Consider the following 14,173-nt stretch of genomic DNA (forward strand, 5'->3'; position numbering starts at 1 on the left):
CATGACTCGGTGTGTGTGTGGGGGTGGGGGAGGGGGATGGTGGCGGGGTGACGTGTGTGATGTCTGTGCTGGTATGAGTGAGTGAGTAAATGTCTGTGTTGTGAATGTGTTTGTGTGGGTGTGGGGGGGGGGGGAGGGGAGGGGAGGGGGCGTGTGTGATGTCTGCGCGCGCGCGCGTGTGTGTGTGTGTGTGTGTGTAAGTGTGTGTGTGTGTGAGAGAGAGTGTGTGTGTGTGTGTGTGTGAGTATGTGTGTTTGTTTGTGTGTATGTGTGTGTGAGAGAGAGAGAGAGAGAGAGTGTGTGTGTGTGTGTGTGTGTGTGTGTGTGTGTGTGAGTGTGTGTGTGAGTGTGCGAGTGAGTGTGTGTGTTCACACGCCCGTGTTTTCATTTAGAGAGTCAGGCAGACATATTCAATGCAGCCTGCTAGTGGGGGTTTTGGGGGGTTTATTGTGGGTTTTCTCTCTCTCTCTCTCTCGTTCACACTCACATAAAAATGCAAAGCAAACGTACACGGACACGACACGCAAGGGAGTATACACACTATTGGAATTTATTGACCAGAACAAAACTGGAGGACACACCGACTGACAAATAAATAACGGACCATGGGTCGCTGACAAACAATTGTATACACAAGCTGAGCCCGTCGTGTTAACACACACACACACACACACACACACACACACACACAAAAGCTATTCAAAAAAAGAGTATAATGAAAGACGGTGAGACACCACCCCGTGGATAAAAGTTTCATGCAAGAAAGAGATAACATAGACACTTCAGTTTCAGTTTCAGTTTCAGTAACAGTAGCTCAAAGAGGCGTCACTGCGTTCGGACAAATCCATATACGCTACACCACATCTGCCAAGCAGATGCCTGAGCAGCAGCGTAACCGAACGCGCTTCAAACAGTCTGACAGAGAAAAAACCCAGACCAACTGTAAACCAAGCAAACAAACAAACAAAGAGGCGAAGTTTTAAGTCAATTAAGGCTCACTGGTGACTCCTGCTGCACAACAACAACGACAACAAAAACCAAAACCCAACACGTCATACATTTAACGATCCAAATCAAATATCTTTCACTCACAATCAGTGTTTGTAGAACAGAAAGTTGTGTGCTGGAAATGGTGCAATTATATCTTGATAAAAGCAAGCTACTTCGATCGACATTTCACTGTTTTTACGATGATAATATAGATCTATAAGTGTTTCAAACTTTCTCTGTCTTCATTACAACTCTTCGGCTTCGATAGATAAATCGTATCAAAAAGAATTAAAAACACCACCAAACACATTTTCGGGCGTAATGTATACGACAGTCACTCGAGACAAGTTCAGTTCTTCAGCACAATTATGATCAACGGATCGGACGGGAACTCCCACTCCGAACAGTGCACATTGAAGGTGATCACTGCCTGTCTCTCCAATCAACGATCACATCCCCCACAACCTTGACGGGCGCAATAGCAGAGTGGTTGAAGCGCTGGACTTTCAATCTGAGGGTCCCGGGTTCGAATCTCGGTAACGGCGCTAGGTGGGTAAAGAGTGGAGATTTTTCCGATCTCCCAGGTCAACATATGTGCAGACCTGCTAGTACCTGAACCCCATTCGTGCGTATACGCACGCAGAAGATCAAATACGCGCATTAAAGATCCTGTAACCCATGTCAGTGTTCGGTGGGTTATGGAGACACGAAAATACCCAGCATGCATGAACCACGACGATTAAGTCGATGTTGGTCGTGTAACGGAAAGGAGAAGAACAACCCACCCCTAAACAAAGGGCCACTCGTCGGAATCCGTGAAAACTAACGCTCATCTTCGCAAACTATGCATGTTTCTCTCTAAATAAATGCAGGAGTTGGGGCCTCTGTTTCAAAAAACGTGAAAGCAAAGTAAGGCATTCAGATACGCATGCAAAGTGCAAGTCTGAAAAATTCTGAACAGCAAATCAAGATTTGTTCGTGGACATTATGCATTAAGTTACGAATGCAGTGCACAAATCATTCTCTGAAAACAAAAATCTGATTATAATTTAGCAGCTTCCTTTGAATAATGTGTTGTCGCGAACTATCAATGTGAGCCGCATACTGATAATGAGCATGCATTCAAGGAAGTCGCTGCGATGCTTTTTACCGACAGACGACCGTTTAGGCGAATGTATCAATCAATACTGAGACGTTCACAATGAGTGTAAAACACATGAGCCTTTCTATGCCTCAAGTCGTATATCAAAGTCTAACGTTTTAGGTGAGTGAGAACCGTACAGTTCCCATAGTATATTCAGATTCACATTTTGCTGCTCCTGACAGGTGTAATAGGCATCAACGTAACTTCCAAATTAAGCAGAAGGGGTGACTATTTGAACTAAAAATGTAATAAAATGCCTTTCCAGTGCCTTGTCTTTATAACCAGAATGTGCGGAAGGTAGTTGTCTTTTCTCTCACTATTTTAACTCTCTCCATACGAACGGCGAAAGAGACGACGTTAACAGCGTTTCACCCCAATTACAACCATCAAAATATTACAAGCGGAAGGCTCTTACACTGAAGAGGTGAATGTTGACAAAGAATACCACAATTCTGACGACGGAAGCTAAAGGTTGGGTCATAGCTGGACATCCGAGGGGTCTGTGTAGAGGAGAAGAGAGGACTGGCCGTACTCTGTGAGTTAAAACCAAATTTGGTGTTGACAAAGCCTTTTCCAAAGAAAGCGAATTCCTTTTCACGTTTACCACACACGCACACGTGAGCCAACAAATCAAATCAAATCATGGTGCTTAGAGCCTCCGTCGCCGACCACTATGGCCATATCAAGGCTATTGCCACATAGCATATGTCAGCCAATAAGGCACAGAGTGAAAACAACATAATCATCACACAAGACACAGAGCGTAAACAACAAAAGAAGTAGTTAGATAGAGCAGGTAGGATTAGGCATCCCCCTCCCAAATACCCTCACTCTTTAGAACATTGTGATTTTTTAATAATTTAATTTTGGGCCTAGCCCTCCCTTCTGGGAGGACCGGGATCATCCAGCCCCTGAGTGGGTGAAGAGCGGAGAGTAGTAGTCTGCTGATGAACCCCACATAGAGAAGGTGTAATGTTAACTTTATCCCTCATCTGTCTAGTTCTTTATCTTTTCTATACGACAGCACCTCTATCTCCTCGCAACCCTCCAGTCGCGGCAGAGTCATCGACATGACGATTGTGGCCGTCAACCGGATGATGATGATGATGACGATGACGATGACGATGAAGATGATGATGATAATGAACACAGAACATAAGACGAGCAAAACAACGGATGAGACAGACACTGTCAGCAACAGACAAGACACAGTCTGTGAACAGACATGACACAGTCTGTGAACAGACAAGACACAGTCTGTGAACAGACAAGACACAGACAAGACACGGTCTGTGAACAGACATGACACAAACAAGACACAGTCTGTGAACAGACATGACACAGTCTGTGAACAGACATGACACAGACAAGACACAGTCTGTGAACAGACATGACACAAACAAGACACAGTCTGTGAACAGACAAGACACAGTCTGTGAACAGACAAGACACAGACAAGACACGGTCTGTGAACAGACAAGACACAGTCTGTGAACAGACAAGACACAGTCTGTGAAGACATGACACAGACAAGACACAGTCTGTGAACAGACAAGACACAGTCTGTGAACAGACATGACAGAGACAGACACTGTCAGCAACAGAACAGACAAGACACAGTCTGTGAACAGACAGACAAGACAGTTTGTGAAGACAAGACAGACACTGTCAGCAACAGAACAGACAAGACACAGTCTGTGAACAGACAAGACACAGTCTGTGAAGACATGACACAGACAAGACACAGTCTGTGAACAGACAAGATGGAGACAGACACTGTCAGCAACAGAACAGACAAGACAGTCTGTGAACAGACAAGAGAGACACTGTCAGCAACAGAACAGACAAGACAGTCTGTGAACAGACATGAGAGACACTGTCAGCAACAGAACAGACAAGGCACAGTCTGTGAACAGACAAGACGGAGACAGACACTGTCAGCAACAGAACAGACAAGACAGCCTGTGAACAGACAAGACAGACACTGTCAGCAACAGAACAGACAAGACACAGTCTGTGAACAGACAAGACAGACACTGTCAGCAACAGAACAGACAAGACAGCCTGTGAACAGACAAGACAGACACTGTCAGCAACGGAACAGACAAGGCACAGTCTGTGAACAGACAAGACAGACACTGTCAGCAACAGAACAGACAAGGCACAGTCTGTGAACAGACAAGACGGAGACCATGAACGAACAAGAAACGAAACGAAACGAAACGAATTTTTATTTCGCGAGGGTAGTGGAGTAAGCCTTTTTTACATCCAGCCCTCATGGGCAAAGAAGAAATGGGGAACAAAAAAGCAAAGGTCACACACACACACACACACACACACACACACACACACATACATACACACACAAACATACACACACACACACACACACACACACACACACACACACACACACACACACAAAACTACATATTAAAATAAAAAGCATAAATGAAAGCATGTGCATTACCAAATTAAGTACGACACGACAGATTATCGTTGAAAAGATCAAATCATTACAGGAGGAGAGATAGATTGACATAAATGGGACAAGGGAAGTGAATTTCTAGCATGCATCATTTTCTATGTTCATAAAATATTAATGATATTTGAACATAATCATACGGACAGTGAGCACACCAGACACACACCGTGAGTGGAAGACGAGACAGTTTATTCGTGAACCCCTCCAAACAGGATGAGAAGAAGATGAAGAAGAAGAAAAAAAGTTACTTGCGTACTGACTTCACCTGAGGTTTCACATAAGGCTGACAGAAGTCACTGCCATTGTTTGTGCTATATTATTGTTTGGTTCCATGCTGAGCAACATTATCTGTTGCACGTGCAGTGTTAAAGTACGTGTGGCAACAACTTACGATACCAAATGGACACAAAAAACGTCTGAGACCCCTTGTGCGTTGTAACTTGTGTGCTAAACCTTCAGCCAGAGAGAACACACACACACACACACACACACACACACACAGAGAGAGAGAGAGAGAGAGAGAGAGAGAGAGAGAGAGAGAGAGAGAGATCAATAATATCAATTACAAAAGTAATAAGAAGCTAACATGGAAATAAAATTCTTTTTGACATGAAAAAAAAAATGAATGGACAATTTTTCGTTATTCTATTGTCATTGTTCTTTGAAAAAAAAAAAAAAAGAAGAATGAAAAAAAAGATCGATTACCAAAGGTTGGGAATATATGCTGCCACTGTGATTAAAAAAAATAAATGAATAAAAATAAAAATCCAAAAAACAACTATACCATCACCCAACAGAAAGATGGATTTGAGGTGTCTCAGGTGAGTGTTATGTGGGGAGGAGGGGGGGGGGGGTTCCACAGAAGGACAAGGAATACAGGGACTGCAAGCACGAGCACCAAACATACACCAACCACAATGAAGACAGTTTCAGTTTCAGTAGCTCAAGGAGGCGTCACTGCGTTCGGTCAAATCCATATACGCTACACCACATCTGCCAAGCAGATGCCTGACCAGCAGCGTAACCCAACACGCTTAGTCAGGCCTTGAGAAGACAACAAACAGAAACATGGTGCTCTGCATGCAACTAAGACTTATCACACAAAAAAAAAGAAACACACACACACACACGAAAAGCCAAGAGGACAGGGGCTGTTCCACCTACATAGAGAAGGCACAAACTGAGATGTGTGACTACACACACACACACACACACACACACACACACACAAAACGTGTGTTCAACAACTGAGCCACACAATGTGAGACAACACGTTCCTGTGTAATGCTGCCAGAGTCCTAACGATACCGGCCAACATGGCGACGTGGTTAGCCGTCACGGACTGATGACTGCATGAGAGGATGCAGGTTCGATCCCCACCAGAGTTGGGGGGTTTTCAGCCCGTGGTTGGCTCCTACCCAGAGCTGAGGACTGGGAGCACACAGCTGAGTGTCACCCACTTCACGGATAACGTCCTTTGGAGTGTTGCTCGACTTTCCTCAGGTCAGCGTGAGCGTGGAAGACCCTGCAAGCGCTTCAAGGACACCTTGAAGACAAACCTCAAAGCCTGTGACATAGACATTGCTTCCTGGGAAACTGATGCCCTTGACCGCTCTCGCAGGAGGATGCTGTGCTCTAGTGGCATAAAGACGTTTGAAAACAAGAGAACGCTGGCCATTAAGGAGAAGCGTGTGCGAAGGAAGCAGGGCTCAACTTCTGGAGACGTTTTCCCCTGCAACACCTGTGGGAAGTGCTGCGCATCCAGAATCGGCCTCTTCTACCATGTAAGGACACACACCAACAGATAAACCTGCCTGCCTACTCTTCCGTCGGTCCGACGTGAGACTCCATCAACTTTCCTCAGGACCAACACACTGCAGGTGTCTGAAGATCTCAGCCTGGTAGAGCCAAGGATACAGACTGTACAGCCTTGTCAAGTAGTCCCAAACCTCAACGATTCCCTACAGCCTTGTCAAGTAGTCCCAAACCTCAACGGATCCCTACAGCCTTGTCAAGTAGTCCCAAACCTCAACGGATCCCTACAGCCTTGTCAAGTAGTCCCAAACTTCAACGGATCCCTACAGCCTTGTCAAGTAGTCCCAAACCTCAACGGATCCCCACAGCCTTGTCAAGTAGTCCCAAACCTCAACGGATCCCTACAGCCTTGTCAAGTAGTCCCAAACCTCAACGGATCCCTACAGCCTTGTCAAGTAGTCCCAAACCTCAACGGATCCCCACAGCCTTGTCAAGTAGTCCCAAACTTCAACAGATCTCTAACAGCCTTTTCAAGTAGTCCCAAACCTCAACGGATCTCTACAGCCTTGTCAAGTAGTCCCAAACTTCAACAGATCTCTAACAGCCTTGTCAAGTAGTCCCAAACCTCAACGGATCCCTACAGCCTTGTCAAGTAGTCCCAAACCTCAACGGATCCCTACAGCAGCATCTTCATCACCCCCATCATCATCATCATCGAAATATAGAGAACAAAATGTCCTGAATCCCGGGGCACCGAAATTTTCTTCTTTATTTTACTTTCATTTGTAAGTCCTCGTGATGTCCTAACAAGTCATCCACGCTGTGAACGCTGCCTCTCCCATTAACACCCCCCCCACCCCCTCCCACCCCATCCTGTGTGTCACAGCCACACCATGTCACACTCACGTGACATCAGTGTCATTGCACTGCCACCTATGGCACAAAGGCCCGTTATTCAGGTAATGCTGAACACGGCCATTCTCTGAATTAAAATGATCAAACATGGCAAGAGCCAGCACTTTAAAGCACAAGTAAAAAAAAAAAAAAAATTAAGTTGATACAAAAGGAAACATGAATTACCAGGAAGAAAGTACAGAAAAAAAAAAAATTCGCAAAAGGTGCTGTCAAATGTTCAACTGTCAAGGGTTTATATTTCCAAATACAAAAAGTCTTACAGTACCAAATACGTAATGAAGAAATAGTCTTGCATTACAAAAATCTTGCAGAGAATTTTTTTGCAAAAGGTGCAGTTAAATAACCACTTGTCAGTGTCTTATATTTCCAAAGACAAAACTTTGTACTGTACCAAATACATAATGAAGAAATAGTCTTGCATTACAAAAATCTTGCAAATTTTTTTTTCTTTTTTTTTCAAAAATTGCCGTCAAGTATTAAACTGTCAATGTCTTATATTTCCAAATACAAAAGTTCATATGGTACCAAATACATAATGAAGAAATAGTCTTGCATTACAAAAATCTTGCAATACCACACACACAGTGGTAAAATCAGAAAGAGCAATAAGCAAAGTTTTGTGTAGAAATGTATGTACACAGGGCATACCGTATCAAATGTGGTTTATACTCCTGTCGACTGCAAGGTCCGCCTACGGGCTGATCCACTAATACTGAACAATAGTAACATCGAGAAATGTAATATCAATGAACTGACTCGCAGCATGTGTAACACCAAGGCACAGAAACGTATCGTATTTGTTATATGTAACTCACACATACACCAAGCACACGGTTTCTTAACTTCCAAAACAAGAAAAGAACAAGCATCAGAATCTCTTGTGGTAAAAAGTGGATGATGAAAAAAAAAGACAAAAAAAAAGACAGCCTTGCACACACAGAGAGAAGAAATATATGTTCCCTCACACACTGCATTGCATCGCATCACACCTAATGCACTGCATTATACTGTATTGTATCATACTGTGTCGTATTGCATCATATCATATGGTATCATATCATTTATTGTCTTGTCTGTGGTTTGGCAGAGTATTAAAATCATTTTCTTTCTGGGCCTTGACGGCTTCAGTGATGATAATAATGCTTGTTCATTTGTTTACAGAGTTAAAATATTGTCTGTGCTGTATGCTTTCCACAGGTAAGGCAACTGTTAAAAAACCAATTTCCATCAAATTACATTGCATTACATCATGCAAGTAAAGGAAGGAAAATAGGTTTCACTGTCAAACACACAGCCAAGTTCTTCTGCAGACTTTCTGACAAAACTACAAAGAAGATAACTGTGAGATCCACAAGGAAAACAATCCAAAACAAGAGTATTTCACACCACTCAGGGGCCCATCCCCTGGATCATCAACCCTTTGGAATAAAGAAAAACAAGAGAGGCAAGGCCTTCAAGACTCACTTGTGATAAATTAAGTCCCCTAGCATTAATTACAGAGTAATTTCCCTTTTTTACTATCTGCACCAAAACGTTTGCAAAATAAATAAAAATTCCATGCTTAGTAAAAGAAGTTCCTGTTTGAACAAAAAATGATAATAATGACTCCTCTTGTTGTTGTGTCAGAATAAGAGGTCAAAGTGCCAAGTTTAGAGAATACAAAAAATATAAATATAACAGTAAATGCAGTTTGCATATAATTAGGCTTCTTTTTTTAATTTTTTTTTGTGCCCATCCCAGAGGTGCAATATTGTTTTAAACAAGATGACTGGAAAGAACTAAATTTTTCCTATTTTTATGCCAAATTTGGTGTCAACTGGCAAAATATTTGCAGAGAAAATGTCAATGTTAAAGTTTACCACGGACACACACACACACACAAACAACCGAACACCGGGTTAAAACATAAGACTCACTTTGTTTACACAAGTGAGTCAAAAAACAACCCACCACCAATCACTAAAATCCCCGGAACAACAAGACAACTGGACACCAAAGCACACACCAAAAAGACCCTTGTACAGAGGACAATGCCCAGTCTGCAACAACATTCATCATTACAACTCCACACAAAGCTGAACACCTGTCTGTGCTGCCTCAGACATACCCTGGATATAATCATGGCAAGACAACGAAGGGCACAATAACCAAGTGGTCAAAGCATGACTTTCAATGTCAGGGTCCAAGGCTTTGAATCTCAGTAACAGCGCATGGTGGGTAAAGGGTGGAGATTTTTCCAATCTCCCAGCTCAACATTATAAGCTGACCTCGTAGTGCCTTAACCCACTTTGTGTGCATATTTGTATTTGTATTTCTTTTTATCACAACAGATTTCTCTGTGTGAAATTCGGGCTGCTCTCCCCAGGGAGAGCGCGTCGCTATACTACAGCGCCACCCTTTTTTTTTTTGTATTTTTTCCTGCGTGCAGTTTTATTTGTTTTTCCTATCAAAGTGGATTTTTCTACAGAATTTTGCCAGGAACAACCCTTTTGTTGCCGTGGGTTCTTTTACATGCGCTAACTGCATGCTGCACATGGGACCTCGGTTTATCGTCTCATCCGAATGACTAGCGTCCAGACCACCACTCAAGGTCTAGTGGAGTGGGAGAAAATATCGGCGGCTGAGTCGTGATTCGAACCAGCGCGCTCAGATTCTCTCTCGCTTCCTAGGCGGACGCGTTACCTCTAGGCCACCACTCCACTCCACACATGCAGAAGATCAAATATGCACATTCATACGACCTGAACTCTGCTGCCACTGACATGAACAAGCGGGGAAAACATTGCTGAGTATCGTGCTCACTGAAGACAGACCATCAAAAGAGGGGGATCAGGTGAGCTGGGGAGAGGTGAACCACCAAGAGGGCTGTCCGTGAAAATAGTCTGTAGAAAAATCCACTTTGATAGTAAAAAAAAATATATATATATGAAGACAGAAAACAAAAACAAAAATATTTAAAGAGTGAAGCGGCAATGTAGGAACATGATCTTCCTAGGGGAGAGCAGCCTCAATTTCACACAGTGAAACTGGTTGTGACAAAAAGTAATATAATACAATATAATTACAATACAATACAATACAATACAATGACAACTACAGTTTCTTCGATGAAAACATAAGAACTGACAACCTGTGTCCAAAGTAAGTAATAAATATATATATAGACATATGTTGCTCGCTCTCCATCATAACATGGATAGACGTCAACACCTATCATAACATGGACACATGTCAACACCTATCATAACATGGACAGATGTCAACACCTATCATAACATGGACAGATGTCAACACCTATCATAACATGGACACACGTCAACACCTATCATAACATGGACACACATCAACACCTATCAAATGCCGCCACACTTACACACATCATAAACCAGGTAACAGGAGTAAAAGAAAATGTATATTCCATACGTTCAATCAAAGTCAACTATCATTCCTAACATATGTTCAAGAGATTCCCTGTTTCCAGCACTTATATGAGCATAAAGTAAAAACACAACGCGTCACCTTGTTAAAGCACAAGTGATGACAAAAAAAAAGAAAAATGGAAAAACATATTAAAAATTGATTATAATTATAGAGCTGAGCAATAAATCACCGACCAAAGTAAAATACAGTCACTGGATAAAAAAAAATTATAGGGGTGTTGGGGGAAGGGGCAGGGAGGGTGGGGGGGGGGGACAGTTCATAGTGCAGACATCAGTGACTGACACAACAAGGAGACACACGTATGGATGAGACGATAAAAACCGAGGTCAAATGTACAGCATGCACTCCATTGCATGTGCAAGAATCCACGGCAATATGAGAGTTGTCCCTGACAAAGTTCTACGGTAAAATTCACTCTTGATACATATGTGTGCATTCGCTTGACTAAAGATTAACTGAATGGAAAAAAAAACACACCCAAAAACAACAAAAAACCCCGAATAATGAGTGCAAAAAGACAACTGTCAATCTCTTCTACCAAGATAAGTGCTTATGCAGCCTGTTGTGCAAATGACTCCGTGTTTGTAAAGTACTGAAGAGTTTGGTATCTGACCACAGATAGACACCATGTAAGGTGGTCTCTGACCAAAGCTAGACACTACGTAAGGTGGTCTCTGACCAAAGCTAGACACTATGTAAGGCGGTATCTGACCAAAGCTAGACACCATGTAAGGTGGTCTCTGACCAAAGCTAGACACTATGTAAGGTGGTCTCTGACCACAGCTAGACACCATGTAAGGTGGTCTCTGACCAAAGCTAGACACTATGTAAGGCGGTATCTGACCAAAGCTAGACACTATGTAAGGCGGTATCTGACCAAAGCTAGACACCATGTAAGGCGGTCTCTGACCAAAGCTAGACACCATGTAAGGTGGTCTCTGACCACAGCTAGACACCATGTAAGGTGGTCTCTGACCACAGCTAGACACCATGTAAGGTGGTCTCTGACCACAGCTAGACACCATGTAAGGTGGTCTCTGACCAAAGCTAGACACCATGTAAGGTGGTCTCTGACCAAAGATAGACACCATGTAAGGTGGTCTCTGACCAAAGATAGACACTATGTAAGGTGGTCTCTGACCAAAGATAGACACCATGTAAGGTGGTCTCTGACCAAAGATAGACACTATGTAAGGTGGTCTCTGACCAAAGATAGACACTATGTAAGGTGGTCTCTGACCAAAGATAGACACCATGTAAGGTGGTCTCTGACCAAAGATAGACACTATGTAAGGTGGTCTCTGACCAAAGATAGACACTATGTAAGGTGGTCTCTGACCAAAGATAGACACCATGTAAGGTGGTCTCTGACCAAAGATAGACACTATGTAAGGTGGTCTCTGACCAAAGATAGACACTATGTAAGGTGGTCTCTGACCAAAGATAGACACCATGTAAGGTGGTCTCTGACCAAAGATAGACACTATGTAAGGTGGTCTCTGACCAAAGATAGACACTACGTAAGGTGGTCTCTGACCAAAGATACATACCACGTCAGTTGGTCTCTGGCCAAAAATAGACACCATGTAAGGTGGTCTCTGACCAAAGATAGACACCATGTAAGGTGGTCTCTGACCAAAGATAGACACCATGTAAGGTGGTCTCTGACCAAAGATAGACACCATGTAAGGTGGTCTCTGACCAAAGATAGACACCATGTAAGGTGGTCTCTGACCAAAGATAGACACCATGTAAGGTGGTCTCTGACCAAAGATAGACACCATGTAAGGTGGTCTCTGACCAAAGATAGGCACCATGTAAAGCACCATGTAAGTGGTAACAATAGCAGCAATATATCTCTGAACTTGTGCTTTTCCTCTACATACAGGTGCAAGCTTGTGTACCTCACATGTTTTGCTTCAACGCTCAGGTGTATATCTGTGCACCTGTGTAAGTGAATAAAAGAGCTCTATTGCCATAATGGATTCTTTTCCATACATTCAACAAAGTCAGTTGCACACTGCATGCTGTATTTTGTCAAAAAAACAAAAACAAAAAAAAACTACCATCCAAACTTGAAGTTCGGTGAAAACAAAAAAAACGTGTGAGTTGTTGATGCTGCAAGCAATGTGGATGGTCTCCCTTCCTGCCTGGCACTTCAACCCTCATGCCACGCCATCATGAGTGTCACCCCTCCCCCCCCCCCTCACTTCCCCCAGCCCCCCATCCCCACCCCTAGCATCCCCCAAAACTTGTCAAACTGACACCCAACACACTTCCTCGTTCATAACAAAAACTCTCCACTTTCAGAAATAATGAATAATTTGCACAGGCTCTAACAAAGAAGGATGTATAGCTGAATAGTAAGCAACTGACCGAAGTGGATTTTACACCCTGCACACTCCGTCACTGGTATTTTGCTAATATCTCGTCACAAAAAAATAAAAAATTAAAAAATTAAAAAATCATGTGACTGTCTATTGTAAACAGACAAGAGTGGTGATGGTTCTTTGCTGCTGCTGCCCTCACTGCTCTAAAAATACATGGACAGCTCATTGGCCAGGAAAGCTGAAGCCAACTGGACGCCATATTGTTTCTCGTATCCAGCCGTCAGTCCATTGACAAGTCGTCTGCTAACTGGTGGTAAGTTTCTGAACTGTAACCGTGTATCTTCGATGAAATCGTGTTATGCTTGCCCCCACGACATACCAAATGTTGTTGTGTCTTGACTGAAATCTGCCAATGATAACTACCAAAGTTATTACAGGAAAAAAAGTGCAGTGACACGTGGCGAAAACTTGCAGTGGAGACACACGCAGGAATGTCAGCTTAACTAACGCCACAAGCAAGTAAAAGATTGCCGTGAAGCCAGCTGAGCGCTCAGCTTCACATATGAAGTCACGGCTTCGTGCTATACTGACACGAGAAGCAAAATGGCTGATTGAAAACAGCCACTGGCTTCAGTTAGCATTTGGGCTCAAAGAAGGTATGCGCTATCAATGTATTTTTAGATCAGTGTGCTGCCCTACATAACAGAGTGAATGATGGACAATAAGTATGTACATGGCCGTAGTATTACAATGAACATTCAATTACAAATAAATATAAAGATAAAAAAACAAAAACAAAAAAACATGCCTGTAACATTACAATGAACATCAAGTTCCAAATATAAAGACAAAAACAAAATAATAAAGCTTGACTATCAGCATTGCGCAGTGAACGTTAAGCTTTTTAAGTAGTCAAACACATGGCAATCATGTGATGAACACACAGCAGCACAATATTGAATACGGATGGAAAAATATATATACATGTATATATAAAATATATATAATACAGATTAGTGCTGGGCCTACCAGAGAATTTCCCGACAGGTTTAACCCATTCAACCCTGCGAAGTTCACAGCCTTTGCAGGCTTCCTTACCGTCCTGATCAAGAA

At 42.8% G+C, this 14,173-nt stretch overlaps 1 protein-coding gene across 2 annotated transcripts in view; it reads right to left on the reverse strand.

Annotated features, from left to right (window-relative positions):
• Window positions 1-12,967: 12,967 nt before the first annotated feature.
• Window positions 12,968-14,173, reverse strand: part of LOC143288208 (innexin unc-9-like) — an 18,024-nt gene continuing 16,818 nt past the window's right edge. For both annotated transcript variants that reach the window (XM_076596538.1, XM_076596539.1), the window contains exon 9: window positions 12,968-14,173. This exon is cut by the window's right edge and continues 1,137 nt beyond it. The gene's annotated coding sequence lies outside the window, so the exon portion shown is untranslated.

This window comes from Babylonia areolata, chromosome 12 (assembly GCF_041734735.1).
Source record: "Babylonia areolata isolate BAREFJ2019XMU chromosome 12, ASM4173473v1, whole genome shotgun sequence".
Taxonomy (NCBI): domain Eukaryota; kingdom Metazoa; phylum Mollusca; class Gastropoda; order Neogastropoda; family Buccinidae; genus Babylonia; species Babylonia areolata.